At 35.6% G+C, this 22,602-nt stretch overlaps 2 pseudogenes; both read left to right on the top strand.

Moving 5' to 3' along the window:
- Positions 1-3,332: 3,332 nt before the first annotated feature.
- Positions 3,333-11,602, top strand: LOC108465704 (lariat debranching enzyme-like; annotated as a pseudogene).
- Positions 11,603-13,003: 1,401 nt separating this feature from the next.
- Positions 13,004-15,691, top strand: LOC108465597 (peroxisome biogenesis protein 5-like; annotated as a pseudogene).
- Positions 15,692-22,602: the final 6,911 nt, after the last annotated feature.

Below are 22,602 nucleotides of genomic sequence, written 5' to 3'. Positions count from 1 at the left end.
CCATCGTATTGGTTTTCAGCTCACTTGCAGTAAATCTAGCTTCCAGCTAGTTTTCATGAGAGGGAGGAACTCTCTGCCTTTTCTGGTTTTCTGTGATATTGAAATCTCCTTCTACATCGGATAGTGATTTCAGGTATGATTTTCACTTCAACTATCTTTTCTTTTTCACGTATTTTTTAGTTTCAGATAAGCTTATTTTCTTTTATTTCTGTGGGTATTGTGGTTTTCATCTTTAGAATGTGTTGTATTTGGCCCATTCACTTTTCTAGAAATGGTTTTGGATTTTGTTTTTGTTTTTTTTTTTTTTTTTGTGATCATTATTTGCTTGTTTCTTGCTTATGATCTCACCTTGGAGCCTTAACATCCATTGATCTTGCAAATATTAACTTAAACAAGATTCATATGCTAATGAATTATGGGAATCCATCATCCCATGTAGGTTTCTATAACTATTGTGAAGAGGAATCTCAACTTAAAATTGATCTAGAAATTTGGCTCTCATTTACGATTAATGGGGCTATAATGTCTAGCAGCTGGCGGCATGTAAATTATAAACATGAAGAATTCCTCCTCCTGAGATGTTTTTATGTGTATTGCAGGTACATTTTTTACCTTATGTTGTCTCAAATGGTTCTGGGAGACATTCTAAGTGGAGAAAACACTGGCCTGAACAAGCTTTCATGATGACATTCAATCATTCCGGCCATCCCTGTTTTCTGATCCAAGTCATTCCACAAGTTCACAATGTTCCATGGCAAAGTAAATGTGGTACAAGTACATTAATTTCTAGTTGACATTTTAAATAAATTCTAAAGCTCTTATAATACTAAATTTTTAACAAATTAGCTTTATCATATCTCGTATTCTCAAAGCCAAATGCATTGATCATGTCATCATCTCCAAGACGATTCTCTGATCAAACATGGTGAATACTGGGCTCAACATGATGAATTACATGGTGCTTGTTTCAATGCCTCGGAAGTGACCACAGGAAAAACTAATGATAACACGAATGATGGCATGGTTGAGATTTCTGATAATGAAAGGTTGGATAAGATGTTGGAATTTTTATCTAAGAACATCTGGGAACATGTTGAATCTGATGAATTTATGGAACATGTGCGTCAAGGTTTGGATTCTCAGCCCTCTTCACTTGGTGGAAATCAGGCCACGTTAATTCAGCTCCCATCCCATATTCTACCATTAAACCATGATCCCTTGATCTCACCAGCTGGGAGAGTCGGTGATCATGTTGATAATGATCACCATGGAGTTCGACCATTAAACCCTGATCCCTTGATCGCATCAGCTAGGAGAGTTGGTGATCATGTTGATAGCGATCACCATGGACTTTGTGTACCAGAAAATATGGAGGATTCTCAGAAATTATAGTCCCTTATGAACATTTTGCTGACAGGGTTGACCAACAATCCAAATCACAAGATAGCTCAAAAGGGGAGAGGCAAGTTTCACATTGCTTTCTTAGCTGTGGGATTTATTGAATTCAGGAATAAACATTACCAGATGAGACTGAAGCCTGGAAACACTGCAACTGTGGAAGATCCAGATGTTTGAAACTGTAAGTTCACATGCGAGACAGAACATTTCACTTGAGTAATATGCTAGTCGGACTTGGTTTAAGCATATACCCGAGATCGGTATGTTTCATTTTCTTTTAAGTTTTCTTCATGTATTTAGAAGATGTTTGGAACATCGTACTCCAAATGCTCAGAGGGTGCTCAAAAAAAGTGAAGATGTTTGGAACATCTGTTGAGTTTTGTTGTTTGTTGTGATTGGCAGTTATTGAGTGCTTTGCAGCAGGGATTTACTGCAAGGATTGTTGTGCATGTGATAACTGTTTGAACAAGCCAGATTATGAGGATATTGTTCTTGATATTCGACATCAAATTGAATTGTGTAACCCTCTCGCATTTGCTCCACCTATTGTTAACCCACCTAATGATTCCCCTAATTTTACTGTAATTATAACTTCTATGATCTTACACTTTTTTCCCTTTAAATTTGTGTAATTTCATAAGTGTTGGACATGATGAACACTCCATCAGCCAGGCACAAAAGCGGATACAAATGCAGGAGGTCAAAATGCCTAAAATAGTATTGCGAGTGCTATCGGGTATGTTTTAACTTTTTAGCTCCATGTTACTTATGTTTCTCCCAATTTCCTTTTTTATTTTTAAGAACTTTTATTCAAGATCCATGTGTAATATACACCTGGACATATTATATGAGCCTCCAATCTTTAACTTATTAAACAAGTCAGTGTTAGACATAAACTGACTCATTCTCTGTTTGTGAAATTTGATTTATTCTAATTTCTAAAATCATCTAATTGTAAAAATTTCAGCCATTTGCGGACACAGATGATGCTATATATACATACAACTTCCTATTTGTTCTGTTATGGTCCTTAAGTTCTTGGCGTCCTCAACTTGTTATTGAGTTCTTGGGTGAATTTTTCCTCAAAACCTTCCAGCATTTCATTTTTGACATAAATATTAGAGCAATAAACTTGGTAATTGAATTGTATTGTAATTAAAAATTTATATCCAAATATTTGGTTCCCAGTAGCTAACTTTTATTTGCTATAAAAATCCACATTGTACAGTAAAAAAAATGCCATATCCTGAAAAAAAGTTGGTTACCTGACCGAACCAACCGAAGTTAAGTTGGTTCAGTTCGGCTGGATATGGCACTCCAAGGCGGGTTGGTTATCGTAGGTTAATGTCAGTTAAGTTGGTTACATACAAATAACCGACTCACTCACCCCCACAACTCTCTCATACGGCATTTGAATTGAGTAAAAAGCTTTTGGAACATTCATCCTTCCGGTTCCAATCCGTCACATTTGATTTCCTCAGCTCAGCGGCCTTGCCTTGGATGGATTTCATTCTCTTCCTTCCCACAATCTCTGACTCTGTTACTGCCACTTAGTTGCCAGATTTTCAAACTAACTGACAGCCAATTTCTCATTTACTGCCACTATCATTATTGCTAACACTATCATATCTGGTAAGAATAATAAGATTGATCATTTTGACATTGAACAAACAAACAATTGATTGATTTATACATATCAAAGTTTATTAATGTTCTTTTCTCTCTGTACTAACAACGGATTACGTCTCCTGCTCTTTCTAGATCAATTAGTTATGTCTTACTCTCAAGTCAGTGTTTGCATTCCTTCATTAATTTGATTGAACATCTATCTTAGGTTTTTAGAGCTTAATCAAAAGTGTAGGCTTATTTGCTCTCTCTGGATCTCAGCTATTCTGCTGCGTTGTATTCAAGATTTTCAAGTATTTGTAGAGAGGGCGCGAGCAATGCTGCAGTGGATGGGGGATCAAGACGGAAAGTCACGATTGTAAGCGTGACCTAATCTGAATTTCACTTTTTGACTAGACTCACTCATTCACTCAGAGGTTTTTACTTGTTGCTTGCTACACTCTTCACAATTTTGCTCCCTAGGTTAGTACTTTTATAACTATTTACATGAACATCTGGTATTTTTGTGCCACCATCCCATCCCAACCCAACCAAGCGCACTACTTGCTATAAGTTAATTTCTACTCCCATGCATCTCTCCCCCAACATTTCACTAGTAACATAAAATCCAATAAACTGCCACCTACTTTTGTGGAAATTATTTCCTCCTTGATGCTTTCCTTTTTCTTGTTATTGTCAAGGCAAAGGCAATACTTTGAACAAAGGAAACAAAAAGAAAAGACAAAAGGTTATGAGGGCCATGCCAATTAAAAGCAAATTGACATGATATATATACCAATTAGAAACGCCATGTCATCTGGTGAACAAAATATATAATCTCAAATAGTTGGATGACTAAAGTGTAATTTTTCACGGTTTAAAGATTAAAACGGAAATTCACATTTAATTCAGTGACCCATGGACCACAGTGTAGTTTAGTAGCACTATAATCAAATATCCAAAACCCTATTAACAATGGAAGTTTAATAAAACCTCGGGTTTTTAGCTGCTTCCATGCTCTTTTCGTTTAAACATTGAAGTTTGCAATATGATTGGTATTACGTTTATCTTAGTGGCCTGAGGCTTCAGTCTGAGTACCAGATCTAAGGCCGCAGTCTTTGCCTGGCTGCTAATGTTCTGGAGCTAACCTATTATCGTTTGTTGTCACATGAACTAGTTGTGCATTACATTTCACTTATCATCCGCTTCTATTTATTCTTGAACCATGTCAAAACCTTTTTGGCTTAATTGAAATTAATTTGAATGGATAAGGTTCCATCTTAAACTATGTCTATATCAAGCCTATGAAGTGTAATGTTTCACATTTATTGCAAATTGTTTTGGATGATTAATGTGTCTGCTTGTCATTATCTTGAGACTTACATGGATGATGCTAGACCTTTTTATACTTCTGTTATTCTTGATTAATGCATCTGCAGTTTTATGTGGTTTTTACTGGGGTCCATATATTTGACTTTGTAGAAAAAATGTAGTTCACCGATTAGATATCTCTGTACAGGCTATTGCAGCAATGATGCGTGCTCAGGAGGCCGATCCCACCAATCTGGAAGTACTTCTTGCTCTTGGTGTGAGTCATACAAATGGTTAGTGAATGCTTATCCCTTTATTCAAGGTGAGATTAAAATTTTGGAGTGTCAAACAAATAATACTGTTTGAAAGTTCAGAATTGGAACAGACTGCTGCTTTAAAGTATCTGTATGGATGGTTACGTCATCACCCAAAGTATGGTACTCTTGCGCCGCCGGAGCTTGCTAATTCTTTGTATTATGCTGATGTAAGTACACTAGGGTATATTTCTTTGTTTTTTTGGTTGGTTTTTGTCGTTTGGAACAATGCCTTGATATTGCAATCTTGGTTTGAGTGTAAGCCTCTTCCTCTAATGTTACTGTGGGATAGTTTGCTTATGTTGTGAATTCTGTGATTACAAGAGTGTATTTTTGCATATGATTTCCATGACTGCAATGATTATATGTTGGACTTAAGAGTTTTACATACGGTGACAGGATATAGTTTTCCTTAAGATTCCTAACATTACATTTTGGAAATGTTGGCAAGCGTGCTGCAACTACCTGAAGCATTTGAGGTGCCAGATGTAAAAAAAGCACTTTTTTGAGTAAATTAAGGTGAATATGTAAATTTGTGCTTCTTGAATTAAGGGGGCTTTTTCGCTTCTATACAAAAAAGTGTGGCTAGGACTTGGCTTGTGCTTAATCAATTGAAAGGATGGCATAAAGAAATGCAAAACATGTGATAACCCAACATGTCAATCTTCTGTGTGCCAAACTCTTATGGGTTGCATCATCTTTTCCTCTATTTCTCTTCTTTCATATCTTTTGATGGTATAGTGATCCATTGGTGTGTTATACAGCTCTCTTATAGGGTTGAATTATTTACTTGCTCCATCTTTGTAACCTTAGGCTGCTAAAAAGATTCTCCAAATAACATGTCGCACTTAGTTGGACCTTAGAAAACAAACTAGCTCTTCTTTTAAGCTTCATGTAATTAGTTATTTGATTTGTTGAAGCTATTGGTTAATTTAGATGATTTGATTATGCACTTCCTCAATTTACATATACCCTTGATCATCTCTTTCAAAATGCCTTTTTTAATGCATTCAGATCTTGCATATGCAGTTTGATTTGTTTAGCCTCTGTTACTGAGATTGTCCATTTAAAATTATTTGATGATAAACTTCCCTTTGCCTGTGGTGGCCATATTTTCAGCACTATTGAATTTAGTCTTTTGGTCTATGTCTGGATCTTTAGGCACTAGATTTGAAGCCAAACTATGTGCGTGCTTGGGCAAACATGGGTATCAGTTACGCCAACCAGGTTTGTTATATCCTTCACTGTTCTCTCATTGTCTTGACATTCATGAAAAGGGAACTGCATTTCTTTCTTTATGTCTTCATTTCCTTTTGCATATTTCTGAGATGGTCAATCCTTCTAAATGAAAATTTATGGGTATGTGATCAGGAATTAAATCACCTTGTTTTCAATATATAGGTCTCAACATATTTTGGAAAAAATAATTCGTTTGAAATAACACTAATCTCGATGGAAAGATGAAAGCTTATTTGATTGGTCAGTAATAAATTTTTATGGTCTAAAATGAAACCCATTATGTATCCAAGATTAATTTATTTTTTGTAAGGATACTCCCTTATTTGACACACCCTTTACCATATACATACCTCACAAATCATCTTGTAAAAGTTGACACGAGATATGTATTTGTATCAAGAAAAAGCAGGTTGGGACTGAATTGAATAAAATGAAAAGTACACTAATTCTGAAATTGTTCTCGGCATGTGGCGAAATGACCAGCTTATTCCCATATTCTCTCCTACTTTTCCTTTATTTCTAACGTTCCTTTCTCCTTTATTAGCTACTCTTTTGATTAGTTTTATGTACGTCCAGTAGGCCCGTTCCCTCCCCTAAAATTTACGAAACCAATTACTCTACCCCTCTAAATATTTTATTTTACCGATGAAAATAAAATAAAAATATTATAATATTGTTATATTATAAACTCTCTGTTAAATCAAGATCCATTGTCATTAGCTTCTTTCTCTCTCTCAAAACAGGAAAAGAAAAGGTTTGAATTCATGAATTAACGGTAGCTTCTTCCGAATGAGTGAGTTGAGGTAGTGCTAGTCTTTCTTTTAAGGTATAAATTTGATTCTTTAGAAAAATCTTGTTTTTTATTCATCTCTTTTTATTCTGTTAGGTTTCTCTGATCGAGGAAAATCGAGGGAAATTTGTATCAAACTTGACATTAGTCCTTGTTCTTTTTAAATAATTCCTGATTCACCTGTGAGTTGGCAAATTCTGTTCATCCTGCATTTTCCCAGAAGCCAAACAGGAGACTTAAATGTTTTTAATTTCGAAAATTTTGCTCTCTTACGGAAATATTGAAAAAAATACATGTCTTTCAGTTGATCCCTTTGTTCTCTCCGATTTCCCCTTAATTTTTTTCTAACGTCTTTTTTCCTTTACCGGCTGTTAATTTTTTCTTTCTTATTCTGTTTCTAACGTCCTTTTTCCTTTACCGGCTGTTAATTTTCTTTCTTATTCTGTTCCGGCTTTATCTCTGTCATATTCCGACTCGAAATAAGCTATTCCCTGGATATCCTGTCTTTTCTTATTCCTGTTCTCAATTTTTGGCTTCCGGTTTATGGGTTTTAGTGGCCTGTTCAGCTATTTTTTATTGTCTGGACCGGCCAACCTGTCATACTTATTCCGACCAGGAATATCCCATTCCGGGGATATCCTCGTTCGTTGTTATCCCGTATTGGTATATCCCGGCGTAGGTATATCCCATTCTGGAATTTCCCGATTCCCCACTTTTTTTTCCTTAAGTCTCTTTACCTTCTTTGTCTTTAATTTCTCAAAAAAAAAAAAAAAAAAAGAATTTAAAGAAGGTATTGGGGATTTAGAAAATTATGTTCTCTCTCTTCCGTTCATAGCTTCCCCATTTCTTCACCTATTCATCTACCTCTTTAAATTTATTTTCCTTTATTTATTTCCCCTTTTGTTCTCTGTTGTTTTTCCATTCTTTGATCTCTGTTAATCCTCTCTTCCGTTTTCTTTATTCTCTTTCCCTTCCTTTCTTGTCCTTTCGTAACAAACCCCAGACACTGCCGCGCCATCAACACCTTCCGGTGTCTTACCTCCGATCAAAGGTCAGTTTCCTTCCCATTATTCGAAATTTGAATCCTCAAATCTATCTCTTCTATCCATAGCACCCCATTTATTCGCCGACTCCCTCTCTCTCTCTCTTGTCTGTTTTGAATTTCTTCCTCTCATTTTTTTCTAGTTTTGGGTGCACAGAAAGACGCTACACTAGGTTTTCTCTGCCGTTTCTGGTTTTTGTGATTTTTTGAATTTCTCTGCTTCATCGGTGACTGATTTCAGGTATGAATCATAACTTGTACTTTGTCTTTGTCTTTGCCATTTCATTTTGTAAAGTCTCTAGTTTTAGTAAAGTCTCTTCTTTCCTTTCCCTTTTATCTCACTTAAGATAATGCTTTAAACTTTTTCACCTGTCTTTCTTTCTAATGTGACAGTCCAGATAGCCTACTGGTCTCGTGGATAAAAAACTGCTTCCTGGGATATGTAGTACTCCTCCTGTCCATAAATAACTGTTTTTAGTTAGTATCTTTCTTGCCGTGTGTATACATTCATGGATTCCTTTCTATCTCTTTTGCAGGTGCAAAATCTATAATAAATAAAAGTTGAAACCGCTTATGGTATTGGAATTTTTGAAAACATTGTCTCATTTCGTCTCATTCATCTCCATTTTTTTAATTTAACAGATATTTTCTTTCGGTATCTGTTCTCCTGTCTTTCCATCCGTCCATGGCTCTTTTATTGTTAATCCTGCCGTCTCCCTTTTCATTATTGTTTTAGTTTCAGATATATGCTTCTTTTTACTTCTATTTTCAGTGTGTTTTTGTCATGGTTTTTTGTTTTCACCTTTAGAGGATAAAGTCATTAAGAAAAAAACCTAAGGTTTTAAGTTTTTCTCAAACCCTACCACAGTATTGTGTCCAATTCAAAACGATGAAGATAGCAGTGGAAGGGTGCATGCATGGAGATCTCGACAAGGTCTACGACACCATTAAATACATCGAAAACACTCGCAACATCAAAATTGACCTCCTCCTTTGTTATGGTGATTTCCAGGTTCTTTCTCTTACACTCTCACTTTCTCCAATTTGTTGTTTTTATACGAAATTTTGTCACTTTCCAAATACCCATTTTTTATATGAACTTAATTTTTTTTTCTTTTGCAACTTAGGCAGTCAGGAATGGAAAAGATATGGATAGCCTTAATGTGGCCCCAAAATATAGGGAGATGAAGTCATTCTGGAAATACTATTCGGGTCAGGAGGTTGCCCCAGTTCCCACGATTTTTATCGGTGGAAATAATGAAGCTTCCAATTATTTATGGGAATTGTAAGTCACCCCCTTTTCTTCATATGTTCTAGCTTGGGGATTCTGATTCTTTTATGAAAAGGCCTTGAATTTTACCTTCTGCTATTGATATGTGTAAACTTTAGGTATTATGGGGGATGGGCAGCAAGTAATATATACTTCTTGGGGTATGCTGTGGTTGTGAAGTTTGGCAATATCCGTATCGATGGACTTTCCGGAATTTACAATGCGCGTAATTATTGTTTAGGTTGGGTATGAAGTTCTTTTACTTGTCTATTCTATGTTTATTCTGGAGTTCTTTTAATGGTGATTGTATATTTACTGCAAGCGAGTGTCAGATATTTTATATTGATTCTTATTTAGGGTGGAGAGTCGAAGCTTTGAAACTGAAATGAATTAGCTTTTCCTTGAGCAGGACACCATGAAAGGCCACCTTATAATGACAATACTATCAGGTATGTGTATCATGTTCGGGAGTACGATGTTCACAAGCTCATGCACCTAGAGAAACTGATTGATATTTTCCTTTCACACGATTGGCCGCTCAGCATAACTGATTATGGGAACTGGCAACAACTTGTTTGCTGCAAAAAAACATTTCAAAGGTGAGGTAATTATATTTCAATTGGTGGAAATGGACATATGTGATAGAATGAAAATGTTCATATCAAGCGTCTTCAGTTTTCTTGTTGACCATTCCTGGTTGCTTGTTGGTTGACACATATTTCCTAGATCCAGCAAGGAACTCTTGGAAGCAAACCTGCTGCTCAGCTGCTCGAAAAACTCAGACCATCGTATTGGTTTTCAGCTCACTTGCACTGCAAATTCACCGCTCTTGTTGAACATGAAGAGGGTGGTCGAGTGACAAAATTTCTTGCACTCGATAAATGCCTTCCTGGGCGCAAGTTCTTGCAGGTATCTGTCATATGTTCTGACCATTTCATTTAGGTTCTTTCTTTTGGTCTTTGCTGGAAGCTAATAAATGAATTCTGGCTTTCTCTGATCTTTTAGGTTGTTGATATTGATCTGATCTAGGACCTTATGAGGTTCAGTACGATGAAGAATGGCTGGCAATAACACGGAAATTGAACTGTGTCTTTCCTTTGACCTTCCGACGTGGAGACGTTGGGTGTGTGTATATATGACATTTTTGTTTTGACCATGCCACTCATCTCACTCTCTCTCTCTCTTGGGTGGGGTGGACTAATGTTTTATTTGAAAATGTGCAATTTTCTATTTTTGCAAGTACTATTACTCTACAAGAACTTGTGAGCTGACAACTGCTGTTCTAATAGGTAGGAGAACAAAGCTCGACATGCAAGATTGTCGTCAATGGGTTAAGAGCAGGATGGAAGACAGAGGAGCCAAACCTTGTGAATTTTCTCAAACAGCTCCACCTCACAAACCCTTTGATTCTTACTTTTTCTGGTAAATAATATGGTGATATTTTGATGCTTTTCCTTCTTTGAGGTGCTAATAGTATCTCCATTAATGGTTCTATCTTTTGGATTTAAGAAACTTACCATATATGTTTGCATATTTATACCATAGGCATCTCAATATTACTGTCACAGTGGTTATGAAACACTATCCTTCATTTTTTATCTTCTTTTAGCTCAATTAATTGTTGGTTAGTGAATGCGTTCTTTTTTATTTAGATTTGCAACTAGAATAATCATGACTTTTGCAATTTGTTTTTGCTCGATTTCTTTTTTAATTATTAAAATTTTCTCACCTTTTGTAGGTTCTCCCCGTAATCCTCAGATTGTATCTTTTTTGGAATTACTAGATCTTCCTTATGTTCTTGATAATGCATCGGACTCCAGGGATACTCCTCCTTCATTGCCTCAAAAGGGTAAAGAGTTTTCTATTTACCTTGTCCCACTCAGTTTTGATGCCTTGTCCCTTTATACGGTACTTAGCAGCTTTTTGTTAATCTTCATTGTGATGCAGTCAAACCTAGAGTATACATGAATCTAGGAATACCTTTTGTTTCTCGTGTTTAATATGGTGCTGATGCTCTCCAATATAGTTTAATGGGATAGATAATTGATCATTTGCTTTCAACCAAGGTAGAACATTGAATGCGCCTAATGTTTTGAGCTTTGTGCATATCATACGTAATGCTATAACTTTGCCTCGTCCACGTTGATTGAACTAAATCCATTAAATTTCTTAAGGTGACATCGTTTTTCCTGTTGGTTCATTAGATGATTACAGCGAAGACATTCCCAATGAAGATGAGGATGATCTAGAAGATGATGCAGAATGGAATAATGAAAATCGGTCCTCATGAATGTGAATAATATTTTCTATCAACCAAGAGGTTTATTAGTGCAAAAAGATTGATGGCAATATCTTGCTATACTATGAGGCTTTACTTGTTTGTGAAGTTGGCAACTTGGTTTAATGGCCCACACTTTTCCAACTTTCATCAGTAGAGGAGAGCACCTATACAAGTTTCATCAGTAGAGGAGAGCACCTATACAAGTTTCTTTCTTTCTATCTAAAATAATGTATAAACATCAAATATTATATCAATAGCTATTATCACAGTCATTCATTATATGAGCATGAATTTGGAATCTCAAATTTTTTGGGGCTTTTCTAATTGAATTGATGTTATTAATATGGATAAATGACAATAGCATGGAGTTTGTATCTTGCTTCTTGCAAATTTAGTAATTTGTTGTATTCCGACATCCAGGAACATCCAAGGCATGGCACCCTTAATCAGGCATGAACTTTGTTCTTTTTCAATAAGCAATTTTCAGACATGGCCATTGGTTACAATCCATTAGCACATTTATAAGATTATTAAATTGTTTAAAGGGATATTAGAAGGGTGAACTAGAAAAATTGTAAAGGAAATCTTTGCATTTTATTCTTAGTTTTATAGAACTTAAAACAACCCTTATTTTAAGAAATTGTGATTTATAAATTGGAATGTAAATTTTGATATCGAAGAAACTAAGATTAGGATCAATGGTGTAGTTATGGTGGAGGAAGGAGATGTTAAAGCCTCTTAGAAGGTTGTGGAAGAAGATGATGAATCCAAAAGGTTGTTATATTATTTTTGGGGTCTAATCAATTGGCTTAGGATGCTTGTAATGGAAATACATTAGAGTTTTGTATTTGAGGTGGTATCAATTTATGGAATAAGCTAGGGATTAGGTGGGGCTCTTGCTAGAGTTGGCACTGAAGTATTACATGAATGATGTTCAGAAGGTACAGCCTTCTGAGTCACAGGTTTACTCTGTGATTATTTATATTCTTTGGATTGTGAATTTTATTTGAGGGCTTCTCATTGATATTGTGTTCATTAGAGGTTATAGAAGACACGCCACTATTTCATTCTATCTAAAAATTTTTACGTTTTTGCCTCCTCCTTTACTTATATTTTATAGTTTCCCTCAATCCATAAATGTAATCTCATTGATATGCTCGTTTCGTCCATGGTAGTATAAGTTGTCATACTTCCATTGTTTTTTTGAGAAAATCAGGCTGGTATATTAAATAAAATAAAATTAATAGAACATAAATACCCAGAATTCCAGACTCAATATAGACTTACAGAGCTTAATTATGCCTGCATATATGGGCTATTTATGAAGTCTGATCTAATTTAATATGTAGATAACTCTAATCATCAATCAAATAATATATTTCAATTTAAAATTTATAAATAGTAAATTTATATTCTCCTTTATATTTTTAGATATATATTTTATTAATTTTTCTAACAATAAAATTATTTATGAATTGCTAGAAAAGTTTAAAATAGTTATATTAAAAATATATGGGTAATAAAAAATTAACATTTCTTAGTTTGAAATGCCCAAGAACCACCTCAAATTTTAAGTTTCTGTTTGTTAGTCACCACATTTAACATCATTAAACTACCAGATTTTAATTATATTTTTTTAATTCTTTATATATTTGATATAGTAAATAGTATTATTTTAAAAATAAATATATTTAGACATTGAGAATATAAAAGTGTATTAAATGAAATTTTGAAAAGTAAATAACTCAATTATCACTTTATTAAATGAGTGTATTAAATAGCAATAGTTACCGTTGGCAGGAGAAGATTCCTTCTGCCCGTTTTCATCAGTCTTTTCAAATCCCCTTCCTTCCCATTTCTTCACCATCTCTTTCTCTTCAAAATTTTCCTCTCTAATCCGTTTTCATCTCTTCCTTCTCAATCGTTTCTGCTTTTTATTTTAAATTTTTTTTATTGTGATATTGGAATCACTTGCTTCATCCATAGAGTTTGGGTTTACAGCCCTAGGAAATATTGTTTCGGTTCGTCTTTTCAAATCTATGGATGTCGGTGTGGTTGTTCTTGTTGGATGCTTTGGGAAAGAAAGAAATTCTGGTTCTGCAAGATTTCACCAGCCATGGCGTCTCTTTTACAGTCAACTACTTTATTATTCATATTCTCTATTACATTGATTCTTATCCCAAATAGACACGCTATTCCCTTCATCGTATTGCACGGTAATGTTCTTATCCCAATATCTTTTCTTTTCAATTTTAGTGTTCTTATGCACTCTCCCATGGCTTAAATTCATTCCTTAATGCCCTAAAACTTGAGATGAATGGGGATTAGTTGCCAGTTTAACCTGATACCCATATTTCTTTTATGGATATAATGCTTAAAGTTCAACTAAGACCACATAACTTCATTTCTAGTGAAATTGTTTAAGCAATTGTGCCTTTGTATAAATTGTTAAAATTCTGTTAAATGTACGGGTTAAACAGGATTATATGCCAGTTTAACCTGAAACCCATATTTCATTTATTTGATATCGTATAATATTGACTGTCAAAGCAGTAGTAATTGTATTTTGGTTTTCTAATAATCTGGTTTGTTCGCAAGGTCGATTATTGTACAATGCATCACGGATTCCCCAAGCTTAAACATACCGATTCCTTTTCATCCATGATTGTCGAAATTATCCAACTTTATGCTAGCTTAAACATACCGATTCCTTTTCATCCATTCAGCAAATCAACACATTCACACTCATACACATATTAACCATAACAAACAAATACTCAACATGATTCTTTGCCTGGCAAGGTTTACCATTTACCTTTCTATTCCACCTGAATCTAAATAATTTTGAATCATGTCTAATGCCCTGTGAATACTATCATATTTTAGGAAAGAGAACAACCTATTGATTTAGCAAGCAAGAAAACCTTTGAACACAAAGGATCTGTTTTCTTGTACCGCTGCATTTTGTGTTTGTATTTGCTGGCTTGATATAGCCACTTTGGTGTACCATGCAATGTTCATTTCTTATATATGAAAACTTTTACTGAAAAGGGATAGAAGGAGCTATTTTTCGTTTAAACATTGAAGTTTGCAATATGATTGATATCATGTTTATCTTAGTGGCCTGAGGCTTCAGTCAGAGTACCAGATCTAAGGCCGCAGTCTTTGCCTGGCTGCTAATGTTCTGGATCTAACCTATTATCATTTGTTGTCACATGAACTAGTAGTGCATTACATTTCACTTATCATCCGCTTCTATTTATTCTTGAACCATGTCAAAACATTTTTGGCTTAATTAAAATTAATTTGAATGGATAAGGTTCCATCTTAAACTATGTCTATATCAAGCCTATGAAGTGTAATGTTTCACATTTATTGCAAATTGTTTTGGATGATTAATGTGTCTGCTTGTCGTAATCTTGAGACTTACATGGATTATGCAAGACCTTTTTATACTTCTGTTATTCTTGATTAATGCATCTGCAGTTTTATGTGGTCTTTACTGGGGTCCATATATTTGACTTTGTAGACAAAATGTAATTCACTGATTAGATATCTCTGTACAGGCTATTGCAGCAATGATGCGTGCTCAGGAGGCCGATCCTACCAATCTGGAAGTACTTCTTGCTCTTGGTGTGAGTCATACAAATGGTTAGTGAAAGCTTATCGCTTTAATCAAGATGAGATTAAAATTTTGGAGTGTCAAACAAATAATACTGTTTGAAAGTTCAGAATTGGAGCAGACTGTTTCTTTAAAGTATCTCACCCAAAGTATGGTACTCTTGCGCCACCGGAGCTTGCTGATTCTGTGTATTATGCTGATGTAAGTACACTAGGGTATAATTCTTTGTTTTTTTGGTTGGTTTTTGTCTTTTGGAACAATGCCTTGATATTGCAATCTTGGTTTGAGTGTAAGCCGCTTCCTCTAATGTTACTGTGGGATAGTTTGCTTATGTTGTGAATGCTGTGATTACAAGAGTGTATTTTTTGCATATGGTTTCCATGACTGCAGTGATTATATTTTGGACTTAGAGTTTTACATACGGTGACAGGATATAATTTTCCTTAAGATTACTAGAAGCTTATCCCTAACATTACATTTTGGAAATGTTATTGTTATATTCTGGTGTTAATCGAAGTGTTTTCTGCCATACAGGTTGCTAGATTATTCAATGAAGTTGGTCAGATGTCTCCTGAGGATGCTGATGTACACATTGTCCTTGGTGTTCAATATAATTTGTCGGGAGAATATGATAAGGCCATTGCATCTTTCAAAACTGCTTTGAAACTTAAACCTAATGATTATTCTCTTTGGAACAAGCCTGGTGCAACATGCCTTATCAACAGGTAGCTTCTTCATGATTCCCCCTTGAATAGTGGTGTCCTATCTGTATACCATCTGATATGTTAATTTCATAATTACTTTTTTTATAATTAAAAATTTATTTTTCCTATCCTAAAATTTTGGGGTTCTCTTTACTAAGTTGGAGCACCTGTAATGTGTGAAATTCAAAATATATGAGTACTAGGATTTTACTAAGAATCAATTTGTATGGTGTGTTGGTCACTATTTTGCATGTTAGGCCAGAATAAAAAAATGAATTATGAAGGTGTTGACAATGTCGGCAAGGGTGCTGTAACTACCTGAACCATTTGAGGTGCAAGATGTAAAAAAAGCACTTTTTTGAGTAAATTAAGGTGAATATGTAAATTTGTGCTTCTTGAATCAAGGGGGCTTTTTCGCTTCTATACAAAAAAGTGTGCCTAGGACTTGGCTTGTGCTTAATCAATTGAAAGGATGGCATAAAGAAATGCAAAACATGTGATAACCCAACATGTCAATCTTCTGTGTGCCAAACTCTTATGGGTTGCATCATCTTTTCCTCTATTTCTCTTCTTTCTTATCTTTCGATTGTAAAGTGATGCATTGGTGTGTTATACAGCTCTCTTATAGGGTTGAATTATTTACTTGCTTAGGCTGCTAAAAAGATTCTCCAAATAACATGTTGCACCTAGTTGGACCTTAGAAAACAGACTACCTCTTCTATTAAGCTCCATGTAATTAGTTATTTGATTATGCACTTCCTCAATTTACATATACCCTTGATCATCTCTTTCAAAATGCCTTTTTTAATGCATTCAGATCTTACATATGCAGTTTGATTTGTTTAGCCTCTGTTACTGAGATTGTCCATTTAAAATTATTTGATGATAAACTTCCCTTTACCTGTGGTGGCCATATTTTCAGCACTATTGAATTTAGTCTTTTGGTCTATGTCTGGATCTTTAGGCACTAGATTTGAAGCCAAACTATGTGCGTGCTTGGGCAAACATGGGTATCAGTTACGCCAACCAGGTTTGTTATATCTTGCACTGTTCTCTCATTGTCTTGACATTCATGAAAAGGGAACTACATTTCTCTACCCCTCTAAATATTTTATTTTACAATCAAGATCCATTGTCATTAGCTTCTTTCTCTCTCTCGAAAAAGGAAAAGAAAAGGTTTGAATTCATGAATCAGCTGTAGCTTCTTCCGAATGAGTGAGTCAAGGTAGTGCTAGTGTTTCTTTCAAGGTATAAATTTTGATTCTTTAAAAAAATCTTGTTTTTCTTCATCTCTTTTTATTCTGTTTGGTTTCTGATCGAGGAAAATCGAGGAAAATTTGTATCAAACTTGACATTAGTCCTTGTTCTTTTTAAATAATTCCTGATTCACCTGTGAGTTGGCAAATTCTGTTCATCCTGCATTTTCCCGGAAGTCAAGAGGAGACTTAAATGTTTTTAATATCTTAAAGGGGGAATCAAAATAAAATACTAAGTGACCGTTAAAATGGCCCAAAACTGATTTATTAGCCGTTTATTAAATATCTCTTCAATCTATGCACATTTATTATCCGTTTCTTTCTCTCTCTCTGTCTCTTGGTCTCCCTCTTTTGTTTTCTTTTTCTTCCTCATTTATTCTGTTTTCATAACAAATCCTCAAATATATCTCTTCAATCCAAATCTCCTCCCATTTCTTTATCGGTTCTCTCTCTCGGTCACTTTTCAATTTCTTTCCTCTCATTATTTTAGCTTTGGGTAACAGAAGGCCAAAAAAAAAAGCACACACCCTGCACCGTTTTTTGTGGTTTTTGAAATCCACTGCTTCATCGGGGACTGATTTTGAGGTATGAATCTTGAACCTTATCTTTGTCTGTCTTTGCCTTTTGATTTCTATTTTGGTTTCAGATCAATGTTTTTTTTACTTCTATTTCAGTGGGTTCATTTCTCTGCCGTTTCTTTGTTGCGATTTTTGTAACCCCTGCTTCATCCGAGACTTATTTCAGGTATGAATCTTTGCTTCAACATTTGTCTTTTTGCTTTTTGATTTTTTCATCTCTGGTTTGGAGTGTGGTGTGTTTAGCTGTGTGGGTTTGGGGTGTTGTTGGTTCAGGTTTGCAGTCTTTGGTCTGACCAAAGTAAAGTCTCTTCTTTCCTCTCCTTTTTATCTCACTTAAGATAATGCTTTAAACTTTTTCGGCTGGCTTTCATTCTAATATGACTGTCCACATAGCCTACTGGTCTCGTGTATAAAAAACTGCTTTCTAGTCTGATGTCCTGCATAAGAAAAATCTTTGATTGGCTGGATTTTAAGTACTGTGAAACCAGTATCCCAATTGCTTAGTCAACCATCAGGAAATAGGCACACATGAATGACTTTAATTAAATAATTCCCTGGGAAACTCTACAATAATTAGTTTAAACGATCGGTGTGAGGTCTATGCTTGTAAATCCTTGAATGAGATAGATATGTCCTTGGAATATGTAGTACTCTTCCTGTCCAGAAATGACTGTCTTTAATTTGTATCTTTCTTGCCCTGTAGCAGCAAGAAGTACACATTCATGGATTTCTGTAATTCAATATGGCCTTCCTTTCTATCTCTTTTGAAGGTGCAAAATCTATAATAAATAGAAGTTGAATCCGCTTATGGTATTGGAATTTTTGAAAACATTGGCTCAATCCGTCTACATTCATCTCTGTTTTTTTAAAAAAAAATGGATGTTTTCTTTCGGTCTCTGGTCTCCTGTCTTTCCATTCGTCCATGGCTATTTTATTGTTAATCCTACCTTCGCTCTTTACATTCCTGTTTTAGTTTCAGATATATGCTTCTTTTTACTTCTATTTTCAGAGTGTCTTTGTCACGGTTTTTGGTTTTCACCTTTAGAGAATCACTGTTTCGTTCCTTATTAGAAACGATAGATTTTAGCGGTTAGACATCACTGTTTTGTTCCGTGTTACAAATCTATTGATCTCGTTCTGTTTATTCTTTTTGTTTGTTTCCTGTGTACTTTTGTCAGAGATTTTGATTTTCAGCTTTAGAGAAAGTCTATTTCTTTCAGTATTTGAAACTATGGATCACGTTCCTTATTCCTTTATTCTCTCCTGTTTTTCCCTTATTTCTAACGTTCCTTTCTCCTTTATCAACTACTGTTTTTTCCCTTGTTTTCAAATATTTTCCTTCTCTCCTGTTCTCTTTCTCCCAGCCTCCTTTCTTGTCCTTTCTTTCTTCATACACACAAAGATGGTACACTAGGTACAGGCTTTTCGTGAGAGAAATCCCAAGTTTTGTTTGCCGTTTCTGTTATTTGTGATTTTTGAAATCCCCTAATTCATCGGATATTGATTTCAGGGATGAATATGTATTTGTCTCTTTCCTTTTCATCTCTGTTTTTAGTTTCAAATCTATGCTTTTTTCTACTAATATTTTCAGTGGACTTTGCAGGTTTTTCGGTTAAGGAGTGATGGGAGGCAGTCTGACCCTTTTTGCAAATGCACTGTAAGTTGCTTCGATTGTGAAAGTCTCTAAATCTTTGTGTTCTCTTTTTGCATGCTTGTTTGTTATCCATTCTTTTGCTCGGGCCACAGCTTTGGTTCTGTTTTTATTTTTTAGTATTTTGGGTAGGGTTTTTTGAGATGGGTTTGTGTTGTTTTTACATCCGGTTTTCTTACGATAGTATTTAATTTTAAAAAGATTGGTAAAATATTTTTGATAAATAAATTTAAAAAACTTTAATGTAATTTAAATTTTTTATGTTTTTTTAATAAAATTTTTTTGTATTATGCATGTCACATAATTAAGAATGATTTGAATATTTTATTATCTATTAGTTTTCTTTGCAAAACATTCACTTTGGAAAATGTAAAAAAGTCTATTAAATTTGTCCAGTAGGTTTTATTTGTCAGGGATTTTGGTTTTTAGTAAATCTAAATCCTTCTTCTTTGCATTTTTACATCTATTTTCTGTGGGTTTTTGTCACTTACCTAAACTTGTTTTATGTTTTTTTATTTTTGAGTTCTGTGTTTCCCTCTGTTGAATTTTTGTTGTTTCGCGTCACGGTTCTTACATTATATTTTGTGCTTAGCTGAATATTGTTGGGCTGGGGTTATTGGGACTTTCGTTTCAGTGTTAAATTCTGTGTATCGCTTTTGTTTTGGATTAATGGGTTATTGGACTTAGAATAGTAGGCCTATTTTTGGCGTTTTGTAGTGGGCTTTTGTATCGGCGTTCGTTTTTGATTTTGTGATTTTTTTCATCATCGTGTTCCGCCTAACTTTTCTGTGTTTTTTTGGTCTGGTATTGGTCTCGTGGGATAGGTTCCCTGTTCTCGTAGGTGTGTGATAGTGGTTTTGTTTGTAAATTTAGGTTTTATTATCTATTAAATATATAGAACGTTACTGGACCGTCGATTGATTAATTAGATTAAAAATCCGCCGTTTAGAGTGAATGGGCCTACACAACTTATATAAAACAAATCAATGATATGTTTTTATAATATTAATATTTTCTGCCTTCCTAAGATTAAAATAAAATAAATAAAAATATTATAATATTAATATGCTATAAAATAAAAACCCAAAGTTTCTCTCCGTTAAAATTTCATTCTTTTAAAAAATAATGTTTTTTCTTTTGGTTTTTTAAATAATTACTGATCCACCTGTGGGTCCGCATAATCTGCTCATTCTGCCTTTTCCCGGAAGCCAAACAGGAGACTTAAATGCTTTTTATTCCGAAAATTTTCTATCCCGTAGAGATTTTCCATTTTCCTGTTCCAGTTAGTTTTCTTTCTTATTCTGTTTCGGCTTAATCTGTTTCATATTCCGAGTCGGAATAAGCTATTCCACGGAATACTCTGCCTTTTCTTATGCCGGTTCTGAATTTTTTGCTTCCGGTTTATGGGTTTTAGTGCCCGGTTCAGCTGTTTTTTATTGTCTGGACCGGGCAACCTGTCATGCTTATTCCGGCTAGGGATATCCCATTCCAGGTATATCCTGGTTCAATATTATCTAGGGATATCCCATTCCTGGGATATCCCAATTCGGGTTTATTAACCCCGGTTCGGTTTTTTGAAACCCGGTTCGGTTTTTAAGGGACCCCGGTTTGGTTTTTTAAGGGACCCCGGTTCGGTTTTTTAAGGTACCCTGGTTCGATTTTTTGGGGAATTCGGTTCGGTTTTTTGGGGAACCCGGTTCGGTTTTTTTGGGGCAAATCGGTTCGATTTTTGGTTTAGGGTTTAAGGTTTTAGGGTTTAGGGTTCAAAGGTTTTAGGGTTCAGGGTTTAGGGTTTTAGAGTTTAGGGTTTAGGGGTTTTTTGGGGTTGGGGGTTGGTGGTTCGGTTTTAGGGTTTTGGGGTTTAGGGTTTAGGGTTTAGGGTTTTTAGGGGTTTGGGTTTGGGGTTTGGGGTTTTTGGGGTTTGGGGGTTTTTTAGGGGTTTAGGGTTTTTGGGTTTAGGTTTAGGGGTTTGGGGTTTAGGGTTTTTTGGGGTTTGGGGGGGTTTGGGGTTTGGGGTTTGGGGTTTGGGGGTTTTGGGGTTTGGGGTTTAGGGTTTTTAGGGTTTAGGGGTTTGGGGTTTGGGTTTTTTAGGGTTTTTAGGGGTTTGGGGTTTAGGGGTTTAGGGGGTTTGGGGTTTGGGGTTTGGGTTTGGGGTTTGGGGTTTTAGGGTTTGGGGTTTTTTGGGGGTTTGGGTTTGGGGTTTGGGGGGGTTTGGGGTTTGGGGTTTGGGGTTTGGGGTTTAGGGTTTGGGGGTTTGGGGTTTAGGGTTTGGGGGTTTTAGGTTTTTAGGGTTTGGGTTTGGGGTTTAGGTTTGGGGGGTTTGGGGTTTGAGGGTTTAGGGGTTTAGGGTTTGTTTGGGGTTTGGGTTGGGTTTGGGGGGTTAGGGGTTTTGGGGTTTGGGGGGTTTGGGGGTTTTGAGGGTTTAGGGTTTTTGGGTTTAGGTTTGGGTTTTGGTTTAGGTTTTTTGGGGTTTGGGGTTTGGGGTTTAGGGTTTAGGTTTAGGGGTTTGGGGTTTGGGTTTAGGGGGGTTTTAGGGTTTAGGGTTTTTGGGGTTTTTTAGGGTTTAGGGGTTTTTAGGGTTTGAGGTTTAGGGTTTAGGGGTTTGGGGTTTAGGGGTTTGGGGGTTCGTTTTGGGGTTTAGGGTTTTAGAGGTTTAGGGTTTGGGGTTTCGTTTTGGGGTTTAGGGTTTTAGGGTTTGGGGTTTAGGGTTTAGGGTTTACGGGTTTTGGGTTGTGGGGTTTAGGGTTTTTAGGTTTTATGGTTTAGGGTTTGGGGTTTGGGTTTTGGGGTTTTTAGGGTTTAGGGTTTAGGGTTTAGGGTTTAGGTTTAGGGTTTAGGGTTTAGGGTTTAGGTTTAGGGGTTTAGGGTTTAGGGTTTAGGGTTTAGGGTTTAGGGTTTAGGGTTTTAGGGTTTAGGGTTTAGGGTTTAGGTTTAGGTTTAGGGTTTAGGGTTTAGGGGGGTTTAGGGTTTAGGGTTTTTTAGGGTTTAGGGTTTAGGGGTTTAGGGTTTAGGGTTTAGGGTTTAGGGTTTAGGGTTTAGGGTTTAGGGGTTTAGGGTTTAGGGTTTAGGGTTTAGGTTTAGGGTTTAGGGTTTAGGTTTTTTAGGTTTTGTTTAGGGTTTAGGGGTTTAGGTTTAGGTTTAGGTTTAGGTTTAGGTTTAGGGTTTAGGGTTTAGGGTTTAGGTTTAGGGTTTAGGTTTAGGTTTTTTAGGTTTAGGTTTAGGGGTTTTAGGGTTTAGGGTTTAGGTTTAGGGTTTAGGTTTAGGGGGGTTTAGGGTTTAGGGTTTAGGTTTAGGGTTTAGGGTTTAGGTTTAGGTTTAGGGTTTAGGGTTTGGGGTTTAGGTTTAGGTTTAGGTTTAGGGTTTAGGTTTTTAGGGTTTAGGTTTAGGGTTTAGGGTTTAGGGTTTTAGGTTTAGGGGTTTAGGGTTTAGGGTTTGGGGTTTTAGGTTTAGGGTTTAGGGGGTTTAGGGTTTGGGGTTTAGGGTTTTTAGGTTTAGGGTTTAGGGTTTGGGGTTTGGGGTTTAGGTTTAGGGTTTAGGGTTT

This window comes from Gossypium arboreum, chromosome 4 (genome assembly GCF_025698485.1).
Source record: "Gossypium arboreum isolate Shixiya-1 chromosome 4, ASM2569848v2, whole genome shotgun sequence".
Classification (NCBI taxonomy): Eukaryota; Viridiplantae; Streptophyta; class Magnoliopsida; order Malvales; family Malvaceae; genus Gossypium; species Gossypium arboreum.
This window is presented reverse-complemented; position numbering and strand designations above follow the sequence as displayed.